General features: G+C 34.1%; 1 pseudogene; it reads left to right on the forward strand.

Annotated features, from left to right (window-relative positions):
* The first annotated feature begins 265 nt into the window (after positions 1–265).
* The window catches only part of LOC149553905 (putative protein phosphatase 2C 55), a 44,746-nt pseudogene continuing 27,267 nt past the window's right edge, over positions 266–17,744 (forward strand).

Raw genomic sequence — 17,744 nt, forward strand, 5'->3', positions numbered from 1 at the left:
TAGGATTCTAGTGGATATTGATGTTTCTAAGGGTCTCCTAGCTGAGATTATTTTAAATCATTCAAGAGGCTCTTGGACTCAAATGCTTGATTATGAGGGCCTCCCTTTTAGGTGTAAAAAATGTTTCAATACTGGTCATATGGCTGCTAAGTGTGTGTATAGGAATTCTTCAAACAAACAACCCTCCTCCTAGTGGAAGGGTGTTTTAGAATAGCATTATACAATATACAAATGCTCTTTTTTAGCAAAAGGGGATCCTAGTTCTATGTTGGTGAATGCTTCTGCTTCCAAGGTGGATGCCCATGGTGTATGTTCTAGTTCTCTTCATATAGATTCTGTTCAAGATAATGTTGCTATTGTAGAATCGGGTCATGTTAATGGTTCTGAGGCTACTATTTCTACACATGGCGAGTTGCATTATGCTTTGACTCTCTCTGTTCAAGGTGTTAAATCTGGTTCTCTTGTTTTAGAATCTGGTCATGATAATGGTATCATGGCTTCTGATTCTAGACAAGAAGGAAAGGTTTCTAATCTTGGTGATAAAGTTGGGCCTTAGTCTACTAGTTTTTTTTCCAATTTGAGGGAAGAAGTGAAGACAGATTGTCCTGGTCAAAAGGATGGGCATCTTTTTTATGCTATTATTAAAATTGGTAAACAAACTATCAATTCCAGTAAACTAGATGCAGTGATGGCATATGGTCCTCGTCAAAATTTGGATGTTTTTTCCTCTATTTTGGACTCTCAAAATTGGCAATCAAAGGCCACGATGGTTGAAGAGGGGTGGATACCTGTGACAATGAAAAGATCTAGCAAGTCCCTTCCTCAATTTGATATGAATTTGCACTCCCATAAAAAGGGAGTGAAACTGAAATCTTAGTCTTCTTGGCTAGTTAAGTACTCTTCCTCTTGCTTTTTTGGTCTAGGAGGTTTCTCTGGCTGTTTTGCTTTTGAGTGTGATTTTCCAGGTTCCAATTTTTTCTCTAGTTTCTAAACCCATATGTTGGTTTTAGGTCCCTACTTGACCTGGTTTAATTGTACTGCTGGTTTCAGGTCTGTTTAAAACCTGGTTGAGCTTCATGGCATATCTTTATTTTTGATGGAAAGGGTTTTGGGGCCCCTTCAAAACTTACTTTTACCTTAATCTAAAACAAATACAATTATTATTAGATAACCATCTTGTAATTTTTTCAAGTACAAGTTGCTATCTGTTGCCCCTTTAGAAAATCAATGCTTTTTAAAGTATTTATCTAACCTTGCATACTAGGTTCTAGGTGCTTTCTTTAATCCATACAAGGATTTCTTTAATCTACAAACCATTTCTTTCTCTTCTATCAAAGGAAAATCTTTTGGTTGCTCAATGTAAACTTCTTCTTCAAGTTCTCCATTCAAAAATGTTGATTTAACATCCATCTAATATACCTTGAAATTTTTATTTGCTACATATGCCAAGAACATTTTGACTACTTCCATTCTTGCTATAGGTGCATATGTTTCCTCATAGTCAATTCATTCTTACTAAGAGTAGCCTTTGCATACTAGTATTGCTTTGTTTCTTATTACTTCTCCTTGTTCATTCATTTTATTTCTAAATACCCATTTTGTACCAATCACATTTTTGTCCTTGGGTCTAGGAACCAATTCACATGTGTCATTTTTTATTATTTGTTGAAGTTCTTCCTTAATTGCTTTTATCTAATGATCATCCTTGATTGTTTTATCTGCACTTTTTGGTTCTATTTGAGATATCAAGCATAGTTCTTCATTGATTCTACTTCTTGTCATTACTCTTTTTTTTTATGTCCTATTATCTGATCAGAAGGATGATTTCTTATCACATTCTTATTTGGGGTAGGAGTTTCTACTTGAATTCTTATTTTAGGTATCATGCTTTGTTCTTCTCTTACTTCTTTAGTTTTCACATTATTATGCAAGTCATTGTTAGTCTTGAGAAATAATTCATTACATCTAGTGGTCATCCAAGAATAATCATCTCCATCAAAGTTATAATCCATTATCTTTTCTTTAGTGCCAAACTTTTCATCTATTCTTACATTTGTGCACTCTACTATAGTTTTTGTTCTATAGTTGAAACATTTGTAATTTTTACTTTTTAATGAATAGCCAAGAAACATATCTTCATCACTCCTTGGATCAAACTTACTGATATCATCATCTGTTTTGATGTAGCATTTGCTTCCATATATTCTAAAATATTTGACTAATGGTAAGTATTCAAATTATAACTCATAAGGTGTTTTCTTCATACCTTTTATGATATTCAGTGTGTATACTATTGTGTTGATTTCCTCTCTCCAAAAGGTTTTTGGTACATCATTCTTCAATAACATAGCTTTTGTTGCTTCAATAATTGATCTTTTTCTTCTTTTAGCAATCCCATTCTGCTCAGTTGTACAGGGTGAAGATAGTTGTCTCTTGATTCCATGCTCTTTATAGTAGATATTTAATTCTTTAGAAGTGAATTCTCCTCCTCTATCAGATCTTAAGCTTTTTATTTTAATCCAAATTCATTCTCTACTTTGTTCTTGAATATCTTTAATTTCTCAAATGCTTTTGACTGTTCCTTAAGAAAAGCTATGCACATCATTCTAGTAAAACCATCAACAAAAATCATAAAGTACCTTTCTCCTAGAATCCTCTTATTCTTGTAGGACCACTCAAATTTGTACGAACCAATTCCAACTTTTGTGTAGTACCAAACCGCTTGCTAGGAAATGAGACTTTCTTCTACTTAGCCAAGATACATTCCTTACAAATAATGTTAGTGGGCTTAGTGATCTTAGGTAAATCTCTCACAACAAGTTTATTACTGGCTTTCACAATGTTATCAAAGTTAATGTGACAAAATCTTCAATGCCATAACCAAATATTATCAATTTTAGCTACCAAACATGTTTTTTTATTGGAGTTTAACTGAAATACATTACCTCTAGTTCTTGTGCCAGTATCAAGTCAATTTCCTTCCTTACTCTTGATAATGCATGTGTCATTACCAAACTATAATTGGTAACCTTTGTCCATAAGTTATCCAACACTTAACAAGTTATGTTCTAGTCCATCAATAAAATAAACATCATCAGTATTTGTTTTACCATCTAATGTGATAGATCCAATTCCTGTAACATGGCAAGCTGCATTGTTCCCTATTTTAACAGTTCCTCCATCATGGCTTTTGAATTTGACAAATTTTCTCATATCACTAGTCATGTGATGTGAACAACCACTATTAATGATCCAATCCTTCAATTCAACTTGTAAGATCAGCACACTTTCTTCTTTGATTTCCCTATGAAGATCACCCTCCTTTATGGCTATGAATCCTAATTCATCTTCACTTTTTTTTGGATCAAATTCTTCTTCCTCTTCTTCTTAATTAACATATAAACAATTTCTAGTTCTTCTAGATTTGAATCTTCCCTTATATTTTCTTTCTCTTTAAAGACACTTAGATGCACAATGACCATATTCATTACATGTCCAACATTTAAAGATATTCTTACCATCCTTTTCTCTTTCCACAAGAAGAGCCACTTCTTCCTAGATCTTTTCCTCTATAGATTTTCTATTGCTAGCAATGTGTCCTTGTAATTTTGTGTTCCTTGCTAGACTAGGATTAATATTAAATGCAATAAATGTTGTCTCAACTTTTTCTAATTCTCTAGATTGTTTTAGATCAAATTCTTTAGTTTCCAATCTACCAAGCAATGTTTCTTTTGTGAAATTAGTGGTACAAGGTAACATTACCCAAATCATCCATGTTATTGTCTTGAAAGGTGGTGTCAGACTTTTCAAGATCTTCCATATTACTTCATCATTAGACTTCTTTCCACCAAGAAATGTAATTCCTACAACAATCTTAGATATTCTACCAATATAGGTTCTCACAGATATATCTTCCATCATCTTAGCATCTTGAAATGCAAAATATAGATTTTATAATCTAACTCTTTTTGCATGTATATCACCCTCATAATTAGCTGCTAAGTTTTTCCAATTTTCATGAGATGTTTTGAGTTGTTTTACTTGGCTATACTCACTTTTAGGTAAAGTACTTCTCTTTGTTCCTCAGTACAACTTTCAAGATTGTCTTCTTCCACAATTTTTTTAGGTGCTTTGGTTACAAGCCAATATCTTGGATCCACGCACAAAAGATGAGTCTTCATTTTATCCTTCTAGCTATCATAATTTGTGCCATCAAATCTTAGACTTTTTCAACAAATTCTCCATGGATCTCCCAAATTTTTTAAACATTTTCTTCAAGGACATGAGGCTCTAATACTAGTTGTTGGGAACAATATTCCACCAATATAACTGAGAGTGGGGTGTGGGGTGAATCATTTATATGATAATTTAAATATTTAACCTCTTAAACAATCTGGACCATTCAAAGTTAAAAACAACAATAAAAAGATGCACATAAACAATTATGCCAAATATGTTGACTAGGGAAACTCTTGATTAGAGGGAAAACCCCAATACAAATGATGCTAACAAAATGATGTACTAATATAAATGTTCCTTGTTAGAGGATGGACCTTATTAGGAGTCTATTACAACATTTAGTACAACAATCCCTATTAGGAGACTTTGAATCCTTGTTAGGAGATTTCAACCCTATTAGGAGTTGTGGAAGGTAACTGAACACACTATCCAAACAACTTCAGGATCAGATCAATGAACCCACTATCCAATTGACCTTGATACTATTCCTTTCAAAAGAATAGATGTGTAATTTGCTTTTACTTCTTCCTCTATCTAGTACAGTAGACTCCTTCACCTTCAAATCATGCAATTAGATCTAGAATTCTATGATTAGTAATAGTAATGCTTAAGGTCACTTACACACATTAGTAAATCACTCTACTCTACTACTTAGTAATTAGTAAACCTTCATTTCTTCATCATGTTTTTAAAACATAAAAGCATCTTTCCTTTATACCATGATCAATCATAAATCCCTGAGTCAACTTCACACTTTTATTATCATACATTAATTAAATGAAATATCCATTTAATCAATGCTATTAGCTCACATTTATACACAAACTTTCACACATGTGACTTTTGTACATGCACACTTTTCGACATCATCAATGGTCAGTAAACTATCTCCAATTCACTATGCAACCCTTCACTATAATTGTAAAGAACTATAGCAATCATGCAATGGGAACTACTTTCTGATACTTTGTTTCTATACAGTTCTTTGTAAATCAATCATATCTTCCATACACTGTCGATTTAGATTCTGTGCACTTGCCCATGTAACAAATACACATTATAAGATAAGTAATATAATGTTCTTAATATAGAAATCATAGTCTACTACTCTATCAATCTTTTATAGACGTATTACTATGATGTCATCGGTGAAAAACATAGTTATAAATAATGTTCTACAATGCTCCTCCATAGCATCAACATTCATGCCAAAAAGACTATCTTAAAAGGTATAAAATGTGTCATTTTCATGAATCTATCCACTACAACATAAATATTGTCAAACCCTTTCGTATTCCTTGGTAACCCTACCACAAAGTCTATACTTAAGCAATCTCATGGCCTACTAGGAATTGGAAGGGGTTGATAAAGACCTACATTAGAGGATGTGCCTTTTACTTTTTGACATACTACACAAAATTCAAAATATTTTTTGATATTATTTTTAGGCCAAAAGTATAACATACTAACTTACTCTTGAGTCTTATTGAATCCAACATGGCCACTAAGTTCCCCCTTATGTTTTTCTTGAATCAAATTCTCCCTTATTGATCCCTTAGAAATACATAGTTGACTATCCTTAAACAACAAATCCTTTTGAAATGTGCAATAAGAAAATTCACCTAGAAATTATTCTTATACTCCTTACATACCTTGTAAATGTATGCAAAATCTTCATCATTAGCATATAGATACTTGAAGCTATCAATGACAATGCTCTACAAATGAACCTCATGCACTATTAGGACTCTCTTTCTTAGCGTAGAAACTATCTTATTATGCACTCCTTTCTTGTACTTGATGTTAAAGGTGTAGGCTTTTAGGTATTCCATCAATTTCATGTTCTTTTTGCTGAGGAAACTTAGGGCTTGGTTATCTAAATATACCAAAAACTCCTTTGGAAGCAAGTAATGTGTCTACTTTCTCAAAGCTTGGAATAGAGCATATAACTCTAAGTCATAGGAAGAGTACTCCCTCTTGGAATCATTGAACTTTTCACTATGAAAAGCCACTAGCCTCCTTTCTTTTTTTATGACTGCCCCAATTGCCACGATGCTAGTATCATACTCTAGTGTGAAGAGTTTGTCAAAACTAGGTAGAAAAAGAATGGGCTGAGTAGCTATCCTCTTCTTTAGTGTCTGAAACCCATCATTATCTTGAGGAGTCTAATGAAACTTTGCATTCATTCCACCTTTATAGTTTCTAACATTGGAGCACAAATAACACTAATTTTTTTGATAAACTCACTATAATATTGGCCCAAACCATGAAAATTTCTTACCTCTATTGCAACTTTGGGAGTAGGCCAAGTTAGGATGACATCGACCTTACTTTGATCCATCTTGAGATTTCCTTGAGACAAAACAAACCCAAGGTACACTAGCTCTTACTTCATGAAGTCACACTTCTCTAAATTTATCATTAGCTTTTCCTCATGAAATTTCTTGAAAACAATTTGTAAATTTTAAATATGCTCCTCTTTAGTTTTATTGAAAATCAATATGTCATCTAGGTAGAAAACAACAAACTTACCAATGTAATTCTTCAATACTTCAGTCATAAGCCTCATAAAGGTAGATGGAGCATTTAACAAGCCAAATTGCATTACAAGACATTCATACAAACCTTATGTGGTCTTGAAGTTTTTTTTCCATTCATCCCGTTCCCTTATCATAATTTGGTGATATTCACTTTTAAGATCTATCTTGGTAAAGTACCTTGCTTCTCCTAAATAGTCCATTAGGTATTTAATCCTCGGTATTGGGAACCTATACCTAATGGTGATCATATTAATGGATCTTGAATCAATATAAACTATCCAAGTCCCCCCCCCCCATTTTTAGGTACTAAAATAATAGGCATAACACAACGTCTTATACTTTTCCTAATTAGGCCTTGGTCTAAGACCTCTTGGATTTACTTGGTGATTTCCTCATTTTTTTGAGGGGTCATTTTAATAGGTATTTTTTTTAGGAAGGGATGGCTCCTAGAATAAAATAATTTTGATGATTAGCAGGTCTCTTAGGAGGTAGGGTGATAGGTTGTCCATCGCTAACAATGTCCTTTGGTAGTTCCATTTTCTTTCCTTCCTTGTCAAGAACTTCTTGTTTAGGTTTCAACACTTATGCAAACCCTAATCCTTCTCCTTCCTCCAAGGTCTTCAAGAAATATTTTTCACCCATCATGAGGACATTAGGACTTGGATATTTAACCTCTCCTTCTTCTATTAAAGTTTGGATATTGAATGTCAGACCATCTTTCTTGAGGAGTATGCATCTTTGGCTCCATCATGAAAATCTTGTCTATCAAACTGTAATGGCCTCCCTAGTAGAAGGTGACATGCATTGATAGGTAGAATGTAACACAACACCTTGTACTTATACCTTTCTATTGAGAATTCAAATCATGCTTGTTCAGTTAGAAGGACATGTTTCCCCTTATTGAGCCATGTAATCTTATAGGTATTTCTATGTGGAATTATTTTCATATTTAGTTTGTTATCTAACTCTACTAATATGATGTTATCTATAGAACCTAAGTCTATGATGACGTTACCCACTTTTCCCATCATCTTGTATTTCACCCTAAATAGTGCTCTTCTTTTTCTTGGTTCTTCCTTTATGGGTTCCTTAATCAATGTCCTTCTTATCATCAAATTTTCCCCTTTTTCTAATTCTAAGGGTACTTGAAATGGTTTTTTGTTGTTGCTAGACTCTTCTTGTGCATATTTGACTCTTTTCACACTCCCTTTAGAAGTATAGCCTTTCTTAGGGTATCTATATGTAAGGTGTCCCATCTAGTTGCAATTATAGCAATTTATGGTTTCAAAGTAGGGTCCTCTACCTTTCTTGTTGCTTCTTCTTCTTCCACCATTGTTGGAGCTTCTTACCCTATTGAAACCCCCTCTATTAGAATTCCCTTCTTGTTGTTCAATCCACTTAGTTTCCGCTTGGCTTCTTGAGTTTGAACCTCCACCACCATAACCTATTTGATTCCTACCATCTCTACCTCTACCTTTGCCTCTAAAGTTGGTGTAAGATTTTTTCATTTTCTTTTCTCCCACTTCCAATGCCAATTGAAAAAATCTTTGGACTATTGTCAGTGTCCATAGGATGATTTATTATTTTATGTTCCACTTCAACCTACCTAGATACCTAGCCACCTTAATGGGTTCTTCTTCTTGAGTTCTTGATCTCAAACATAACTTCTAAAATTCTTTAGTATATGTTGACAAATCTCTATCTTTTTATTTTAAGCTTTGCCTTTTTCTATGTATTTTAATTTCATAGTCTTTAGGTAGGTATTTTTATTTTGCCTTCATCACCATGGCTTTCCATTTTATAGTTGGTTTCTTTCCCATATTATCCCTCTCTTCTTGGAGATACTTCCACTAGGTTAGTGTTGATCCTCTTGTTGGTTCCTTATTTAATAGTTTTGAAAACAACCAATAAACTAGACCAATGCATCTAAGGCTAGCAAATTCTTATGATAGATACACTTGACTACAATCTTGGGCCAACTATAAGGCATAACTCCTTCTTCACTTTAGGCTCTACAAGACCTAGGTAGGTTAACCTTGAGGGTTTGAGATATGGTACCAATGTAATTGAACACAAATTTGAACTTGTTTACTATAGATGAAAACCCCTTTTATCTTCTAATACTTATGCAACGACATAGGAAAGAAATAGCTACAGATCATAACCTATGAACTCATGAAAGGAATTAAGAATTAACAAGACATGAAGAACTAAATTTATTTGATTAAAATGATTTTTACAAATGACATTCATATCTGCTTGCATCTGACTTAGTGATCAATGCCTTATCCATTGAAACATAGAGTCATTGCTAGCAGGTTGACCTAACTTGATTTCCTTACAATTAAGTTCATCAATTGAAATCCCCAAATCCAATTCTTACAAAATATCCTCTTCATACACCTAGAAACCCTATCAGAACACTAAATCATTTACTTGACTCCTTGAATCAAAAGCAATAATAGATCTGATACACAACTCATCCAAGATGTCTTAAATCAAATGAACCTTATTCACTCAATCTCAAAGCTGATGACATATGAACAATTAGGAGATAGAATAAGAAAACCAAGATAATTCATGTAAATCCCCTTTTATATTCATCCTTGGAAAGACTAAATACATAAACTAGTAAAACTAAATGTAACTCAAGATACTTCACATGATCTAGCATCAGTTACCATTATCTCAAAGAAAAAAATACATGAAATGAACTAAAGATCTACATAGGTGTGGGCATGTGGTCTTCACTACTAGAGCTCAATTCAATAGATAGGAAGTAAAACCATCAACAATCATGGTTTCATAGTGAAAGCTAGAACCTTGCTGGTATCATAGAAAAATTACCAACAAAAAAAAATGAGAAAGAGAGAAAATGATATAGGAGAAAAGAATTCCTGGATTTGATCAAACAATGAAAAGTGTTCCCTTAGAATTCTTTCCCAAGAAGCTGAAAACATCTCTCTAATCTCTCCGCTCAACTCAAAAATCAAATCCTCATCATTTGGCCTCTACAAGCACAAAATATCGGAGATATTTGATAGAAATTAAAACTAATTTGATGCCAAACTTTACTCAAAGTAAAAGTGAAAAGGTAGTTAAAAATAATTTCTAAAAGCCAAGAAAACCCATTAGAATCAATTCTCTTCACATTTAGACTTCAACAAGCCTTTATATCTACCTCCTATCTAATTTTGATGCTCTATGATGAATTCTACCTATTCCATTAAGAATGCCTTGGAAAACAAAAATCTGCTTGCAAAGTGAACTGGTGAAGACCTGCTAAAAAAATGATAGCAAAAATGGAAAATTCACTTCTTCTTGGTTCCAATAGTATATTATAGTGCCCATTTTGGAAAAAAATTGCCCCTCTGGTAGTAATTTGAATAATTCAGTCCTGGGCTATGGCTTTGCATTAAAAAATAAATAAATAAATTCATATAGTTAGACTATATGAAACTTTGAAATTCATTTAAATATTTGCATTTTAATGATTTATGCATTGAATATTTGGACTTTGATTTTATTTTATATTTCATTTTTATTACTCCCCCTTACCACTTTTCAGAATCTAATTGGATGTGCAACATTTGAGACATTTTTAATTAATTAATTAATTAATATTAATTAATGTTCTTAATTCCTTCACCTCCATCTCCCATAGCACTAGAGGCTTTCAAATATTGCTTTACTTTCTTACGAAGCAAATTTCCTTTATGCCCATATGCTTTCCCGTATAAGCAAAGAGGTTTAAAATTCACTTCCCGAGCCTATGGGGTCCTCAATTTGCATACCATCAGAGAGCTTCAAAAATCGTTTTATGCCCACATGCTAGGAGCTTTCCCATAGCATCAGGACCTCTTCAAAGTTCAACCTTCACTCATATGCTTGAAGATGGAATGCACCACATGTCAAAATACGTCCACTTTACATGTCAACCACAGGCAAGCTCCACCATTTGAGTGCTTGGCTTCTAAAAGCTGCATGTCTTGTTAGACAACACATAACTTGAGTGCTTGGATATTTAAACCAATAAAGTACCCCTGCACTGGAAATGTGGGATCATTGTTGGAGACATCCTCTATTTAAAATGTCAAGTACTTTGTTTTTAGCATGGAAGTTCTTTCTATAGCTATATGTTCCTTCCCTCTTCATATAGTCATCCCTTGTTTCAACATGGGAACTCACTTTCCAACCATGACTCTCCTACTCCTCTGCCCATGGCAGCTCCTCTTCAATATATGTCCCCTTCTTGCATTTTCGTTTATTGATTCTATAAACTAGACTTGTGCCTACCAGTATTCTTTTTAGACATGAGTCTAGGTATTGACTATCCCCGTGCATGGCATATTCCCTTTGCTTAAGGCTTGTGTGGGCTGCCTCCTACAATTCTTGACTTGCATATGGCAAAGAATCTCTACCCCTGTGGCTGCAATCTATGACTTGTGGGTTCCATCACTACATGAGCTTGTTGTTCTTAAAATGGTACCTCCTATCCATGCCACTAGCCACTCATTCAGTCTGTGGCTTCAAACATTTTACTATTGATCCTTCTTTTTTTTTTTTATGGTTGATGATATCTACCTCAAAAATGTGGGGCTCTATTCTTGGCATCACCCCCTATCCATTGGTGTATGACTTCCTACATGGTGGCTTGTAGCATCGACATAGCCACTTCATTTCTCAATGTGCTTTTCCTCCCTCCTTGCACTTACTATTATGGACACCTCTAATGTCAGTTGCTGTTAGATTGTGGTGACTGATCAGGAAAGTACTGTACATACTTCATAATTTTTTTTTTGGGAAGTAGCCGACATGGTAGCTGACATATTATGGCCGACATATGGCCGACATGTTATAACCCTAAAGCAGTTTAATACTTGTATAAAAAGGGCTTAGGGTTGGGTATTTTATATATGTGGTGATATGGAATTGGTTCTTGTGGCGGTATTGAGCTGTAAGGGATTACGGATTGTAATCAGGTTGTAATCACTGGATTGTAATAAGATCAAACTTGCTGTTTGGTGGACGTAGCCCAGGGATTGGGTGAACCACTTTAAATCTTGGTGCCTTGTGTTCATTTCTGTGTGTTCTATTATTTTTTGTTATTGGTTATATTTGCATGTAGTTTTTATTTCTGTCTGTGGTTTATCCTAACAGTTGCCTCCTATGTCAATGCTATTATGTGCTCCCCAAGTTGAGATGGCTTGGGCAAGTCCTCCAAAATTTATTGGTAGAACTTGGGAAGAAGCTTCTTTGCTTAAATCTAGAGTCAAAGTCACAAAATCATCAACCTACAGCTCAATTGGTATCTCATTCTTTTTGAAAACTTGCAACTCTGGACCTATTGTATCAAGCATCACAACACAAAACTTCTTCACATTCCTCACACCTTTTTTTAGATTTTCAAGTGTTTCCTGATGATGCTCATTGTTTCCCCAAGAGAATTAAAAAAAAAAAGCAACTGTCATAGTCAAATAATTGACATTCTAGCCTTGAAGCATGCCTCAATCACTTCTACAGACCGTGATTTTGGCCCAAGAGTGCCAACTATCTTGGTCAATGCAAGAAAGGAAGTCTTTTCTAGTTGAAGATCAATCCCCAAGTTTCTACGAGAAAGGATGATACTATCTGCTTCTTGCAAAGTCTTGTTAAAGTGTTGTAAACCAATTCAACAAAAAATGAATCAGTTAGTTATTCTATAGCAGAATCACCTCTATATTTTCAATCTTGGCATATATATGGGTCTAGTGAAGGTTTAAGTATTTTCCCAACTTGAAAACTAATCATGGTTTGAGAATGAGGGATACTAGTTGTTGATGCTATGGCTCACAATGCCCCTACTCTTTAGAAGAATCCCTAGCACTTCAAAATGATCAACATCATTTTAATCTCTATCTATCTTCAATTGCACATCTTTATCAATCTTGTCAATCTAGCGGGATTAGTCAAGCCCCAAAGTGGGTCTGGCTAAAAAAAATTTGTTTCTAAATAATTGAACCTTCAAACTAGCCCAGTGATTATCTGGCACTAATTTGAATGAAAATCCATCACTAAAACATTATTAAATCTCATTTTACCACTTATCTATAAACTGCAACTTTTTGCTAATAGGGCCTATCGGCTAGCTTTAAAACTTGACCCAAACATCTGACCAAGCTTTGAAATCAAACAAACTAATCTTTGTTCCACACACTTTTACCCTGTCAAATATCATCTCATGAAGAATTATTAGTCAAAAGATATTGACTGTCAAAGTTGCCCTCCTAGAACTGCCTGCAAGAAAACATGTTAGAAAATAATAAATTGCATTTAGATTTGGCTTTGAAAACTGGGTAAACAAACACTTGGGAAAATGAAAACTAGGATGTTGGTTCATCTTCAAAAGGAGAATACAAATCTATGATTTGGGATCACGATGAATAATTGGGCATAAATGGTGAGTAGTCAAAGTGGGCTACTCAATTTTGCAGACAGGAAACAATGGCAGAAAAGCAATTTTTTCAAATGAAATGGACCTAGGAAAGTGTGTAAATGGATTTTTCAAGATGTGAAAATTGGTACACAATTTTACAGGAGAACATAGTGGTACAATCCATTCAATCTCATCTATCACAAATTTTTAGATATGACATCAAAAATTGGGGTATTGACAAATCTGCATTTCTTGACACTAGTAAAAAGTTATAAGTTGCATTTGGAATCACGTTTGAAAACTGATCAAATGGATTCTTCATAAGCTCAAACTTATAACATGTCTCTAACCTCTAAAATTTAATTCAAAAGGAAATTTCTCATTTTAGTCAACTGGTCAAAAGTTATAATTCGTCAAACAGGGCTTTCCAAAATTCTGGGCAATTCACATTAGCATGACATCAACAAATGACTAACTTTGAGAGATTCAAAACCTATTCAAACAGATTTGAAACAACTCAAAATTTTAACCATAGGCTCTCAAGTATGGAAACTAGACACTCCCAAAGTTGCGAGTCATGAAACATTACTGGGTGTGAGATATTCACATGCAAACAAGGCCTCATGTCATTGTTTGACACAGGTGAAAATGTAGAATTGTAAACTCCACAAAATAGGACTCCATGAAATGACTCAGAATGGCAATTTATCATCATGGAATGAGTGGATATGCTGAATGGAGGGTGTTAGAAACATTAAAGACCTTATGAGGTTCAAATTGGTATCTAGGTACATGTGCACGAAAAGTATTCATAGGGGGTTCAAAGTAATTCAAAATTTGAAATAGACACTCAAAATGGAAATGTAATTTTGAGTGCCAACACCTCTTAGTCTAGATTTTGATACCTTTTCTTTTTTTTGCTTTAGCAACCCCCTTACATTCAAAGTGGTTTTCCATCCCTTTAATCCATTCCATTACAACTTTAGGGTCCATCTTCCCACTAAACAAAGGAACTCCTTCTAGGACCTTTCCACCCAATGCCTTAATGGATTTAAGGAATGGTTCCTCATTCAACAGAGGGTCTAGTTTAGGAATTTTTTCTTCCTCATCAACCTTCCCCTACATTATAGTTTCTCCTTCTTGATCTATCTTTGTGGTTGCCTCAGCAACCTCCTCCAATTTTATCTTCATCTCCTCTAATGCTTCCTCTAGGATCCTTTTTCTCTCCTTTTCCTCCTTCATCTCATTGGCAAGTTTGCATTGGTCACCATGTATGCCTTCCCTACTAACTCTTTGCTATACAAAGACATCCCACTAGCCCCAAATCTTTGTTGGCTTTTATACCAATTTGATGTAAGTTAAATTTCTTGGCAGCCCTTTTCTTCACATAGGGCTCACCTAGGCTTCTCTCCTAGCCTATTATAGTTCTCCTTAGTCACCCTAACCTCAAGAGGATTTCTATCAAATCCTCTTCACTACCCTACCTAACTACACCAAGGTTTTTCCAACTTGCTTCCTTCCTAGAGAGATCTTTCCTTGTCCTTCCAAATCATAATTTTATCAAACTTGGCCATTCTTCCTTCAACATGGTGTGAGGGATGAAACTTAATGGTTTTTAGATTCCCCTTATCCTTATGGTCTCAAATTTCATAGGTCTCCTTATTGATTCCTTCATACTTCACAAAATTGTCCTAATTAGACATAGTAGAATTAGACCTCCAAAGTTACTTTTTGGGCTACAATTCCAAATTTCCCTTAACAAGGTAATAAAATAACCTTAGATATGAATAATTTTTTGAGAAAATTTCAATATTTTATGGTTTTCAGGTCCTCAACCTATCTGTACACCCCTTCTACTATTTTTATGCCTACAACCAAGGGTTTCAAGCATTTCCAATCAACATCCACTAGGGTCTAATGAATTTTGAGATAATGAATGTTGCACACATTGGATAATATTGTTCTATATTGTATTATTTTATTTTATTATGTAATGTTGCACCTAGATGGATGTGCAACATGTAAAGATTCCCATGGGATATACTTGATGAGTTGTATTGTAAAATTGTGATAATATTTTATGTAATTATTTAATATTGGAAAAAATATTAAATTTTCAATATAAAATGTGGGATTAATGGGTTAAGTAGTACATGGTTTCAGCACATGGTTTATGTAATACCACTTGCTGGTTTTGTGGGACTTTCTACTATATAAGCAGCCACAAGGGTAGTTGTTGTGTGAGAAGATAAAAAGGAAAAAGGGAAAGAGTCAAGTGGGACAAGGCTTGATAGGTTAGTCAAGGGGGCATTTGTGAAGATTGGAAGCATGGCATGGGATGTGTGGATTCATGCTTGTTCACATGGATTGCTTGGTTGTAGTTATGGCTTTGAAGGCTTCCATGGTTGTATTACAGTGGTTTATTTTTGCTGACTAATACATGGTGATGGATACTTTTGGAGGTTGGGCTTTTCCCTCAATGAGAGTTTCCCAAGGTATATCTTGGGCCACATTTTTGTGGGTATGATGTCTATTCTCTTGCATATGAATTTCAATTACATATCTATTTCAGATCTATTATGGTTTATCTGGAAATGGTTATATTCTTTGTTGTAAGTTTCCTTACAAGTGGTATTAGAGCCAAATTGTATTATTGTAGCCCTAGATTGAATCCATGGGAATGCACAAGAGGATAAAAGAAAGGGCAAGATATATGAGTTGTTTATTATAGATATAAGGGCTTTGGATTTGCTATTATGATAGAATATTGGTAGATTTTTTGGCATGTGAAATTGTTGGACAAAATGGTTTTTTTGGATGTTTCATTGAACTGAAGGTTATAGGGGGAGCTTGTAGAAATGACCTCCTAGGTAAAAATAGGCCTCACCATTGGATTCAGGTAGATATTTCCATAAATTTATATATATAATATGTTATAGTTTGGCCATGTTCAAAGGAAATGATTTTTTTTTTAGTTTCAGCCTATGATAACCATTAAATTTAATCCCATCAGAATTAATGTCAAAAAAAAAAAATCACAGTGAAAATGATAAAAATACTATCTTAGTAAAATGATCATAACTTTCTCTTAGGATATCGGATTTCAATTTTCTTATGGACATTGGAAGGCTAATTTAGAGTAGCACAACTTGGTGTAGGTTTTGTTCTATGATCTAGATATTTTGTCAACTTTAAGAGCCCAACATTTAGATATTATTTATTTTGAGCTCAAATTAGTGCATAACTTGGGCATATGTAGTTGGATTTTATGATATATATTGACTATGGTAGAATTGTGAATTTATTACATTGTATATTTTAGAAATTTAAGAATTGATGTCATTGTATACTTAGTTCATATTTTAGATTGGTCTCATGATGATATGGTTATAACCACAAAGTGGAAACATAATAGCAAGAAGTGAAAATGCAACATAAAATCAATCTTATCTAGTCCAAATACACAACTGGATAAGAACACTAAGAAGAATCCACACTTGTACCTTCAGGTCCACCAAGAGATCCTCTAGTTCCTAAGCCATAGGTCTAGCTCTTCGAATTTGCATATGTCTTTCCTTCCATACCCAACTAAAAATATGACTAAAAGACTCCAAAAGATACCTACTTATACTAATCTAAGCCAAAAGTCATCCTAGAATGCTAAAAACTAAATAAACCTAACATTAAATACATGAAGAGCCACAAGTCGACCTCCAACAAAAATTAAATGTCTAAAAATTGATATCCAAGAAAAATTGTGATATCTCATAGCTTTGATTGAATAAGAACTCATTCTTTGAGAAAAAGGTAGAAATTTATGTCTTCTACAACCCTTAAAATGTGAAAAGGCTAATTCATTAAGAATATGTATGCATCCATCCTGAAAGTCACATACAGAAGCCTATCATGCAACCTACCAGAAATTGATACTCCAAGAGAATTTCCATATCTCCCAACTTGTAATGAACTAGAACTTGTGCCTTTGAAAAAAGAAATCAATCTAAGCCCTCTTCAATCCATAAAATTTTCATCCTCTCATTCATTGCACAAAATTAGTTAAATGGTTTTCAATAGGAACTTAGAAACTAGAAAATGCAGCTTTAGTAGCAAGGTAAAAATAGTTCAAACTTCAACTCAATCCATCCAATCTTATAAAATCATGAAGAAATGGCCCCCAATGTGTCTCCAACACATCCCTAACCATTAAAATCATAACTCCACCAAAGTCCAAGCTTGATGCTCCTCAATACTTAACCAAAATCCCTCCAAACATGCAAGATTGCAAGCAAGCCTAGGATGCTCTTGCATTAGACACCCCAAGTTTGAAAAGATGTTCTAGTAACTAGAAGAACATCTTCTAGGATTTAGCACAGAAATCCCAAATTGGTTCTTCACATACATGTCCTCCAAGTCTTCAACTTGCGCACTCTTTCCCTTATTTTTCTTCTTCTTTTTCACATCCACCATAGGTATTCCATAGGTCTACTTTCCATGTTGATCTCCAACCTTCTCAAAATCTATCAACTCAACTCGACTACCAATACTCAAGT

This window comes from Cupressus sempervirens, chromosome 6, assembly GCF_028749045.1.
Source record: "Cupressus sempervirens isolate cs-2001-9-10 chromosome 6, ASM2874904v1, whole genome shotgun sequence".
NCBI classification, from domain to species: domain Eukaryota; kingdom Viridiplantae; phylum Streptophyta; class Pinopsida; order Cupressales; family Cupressaceae; genus Cupressus; species Cupressus sempervirens.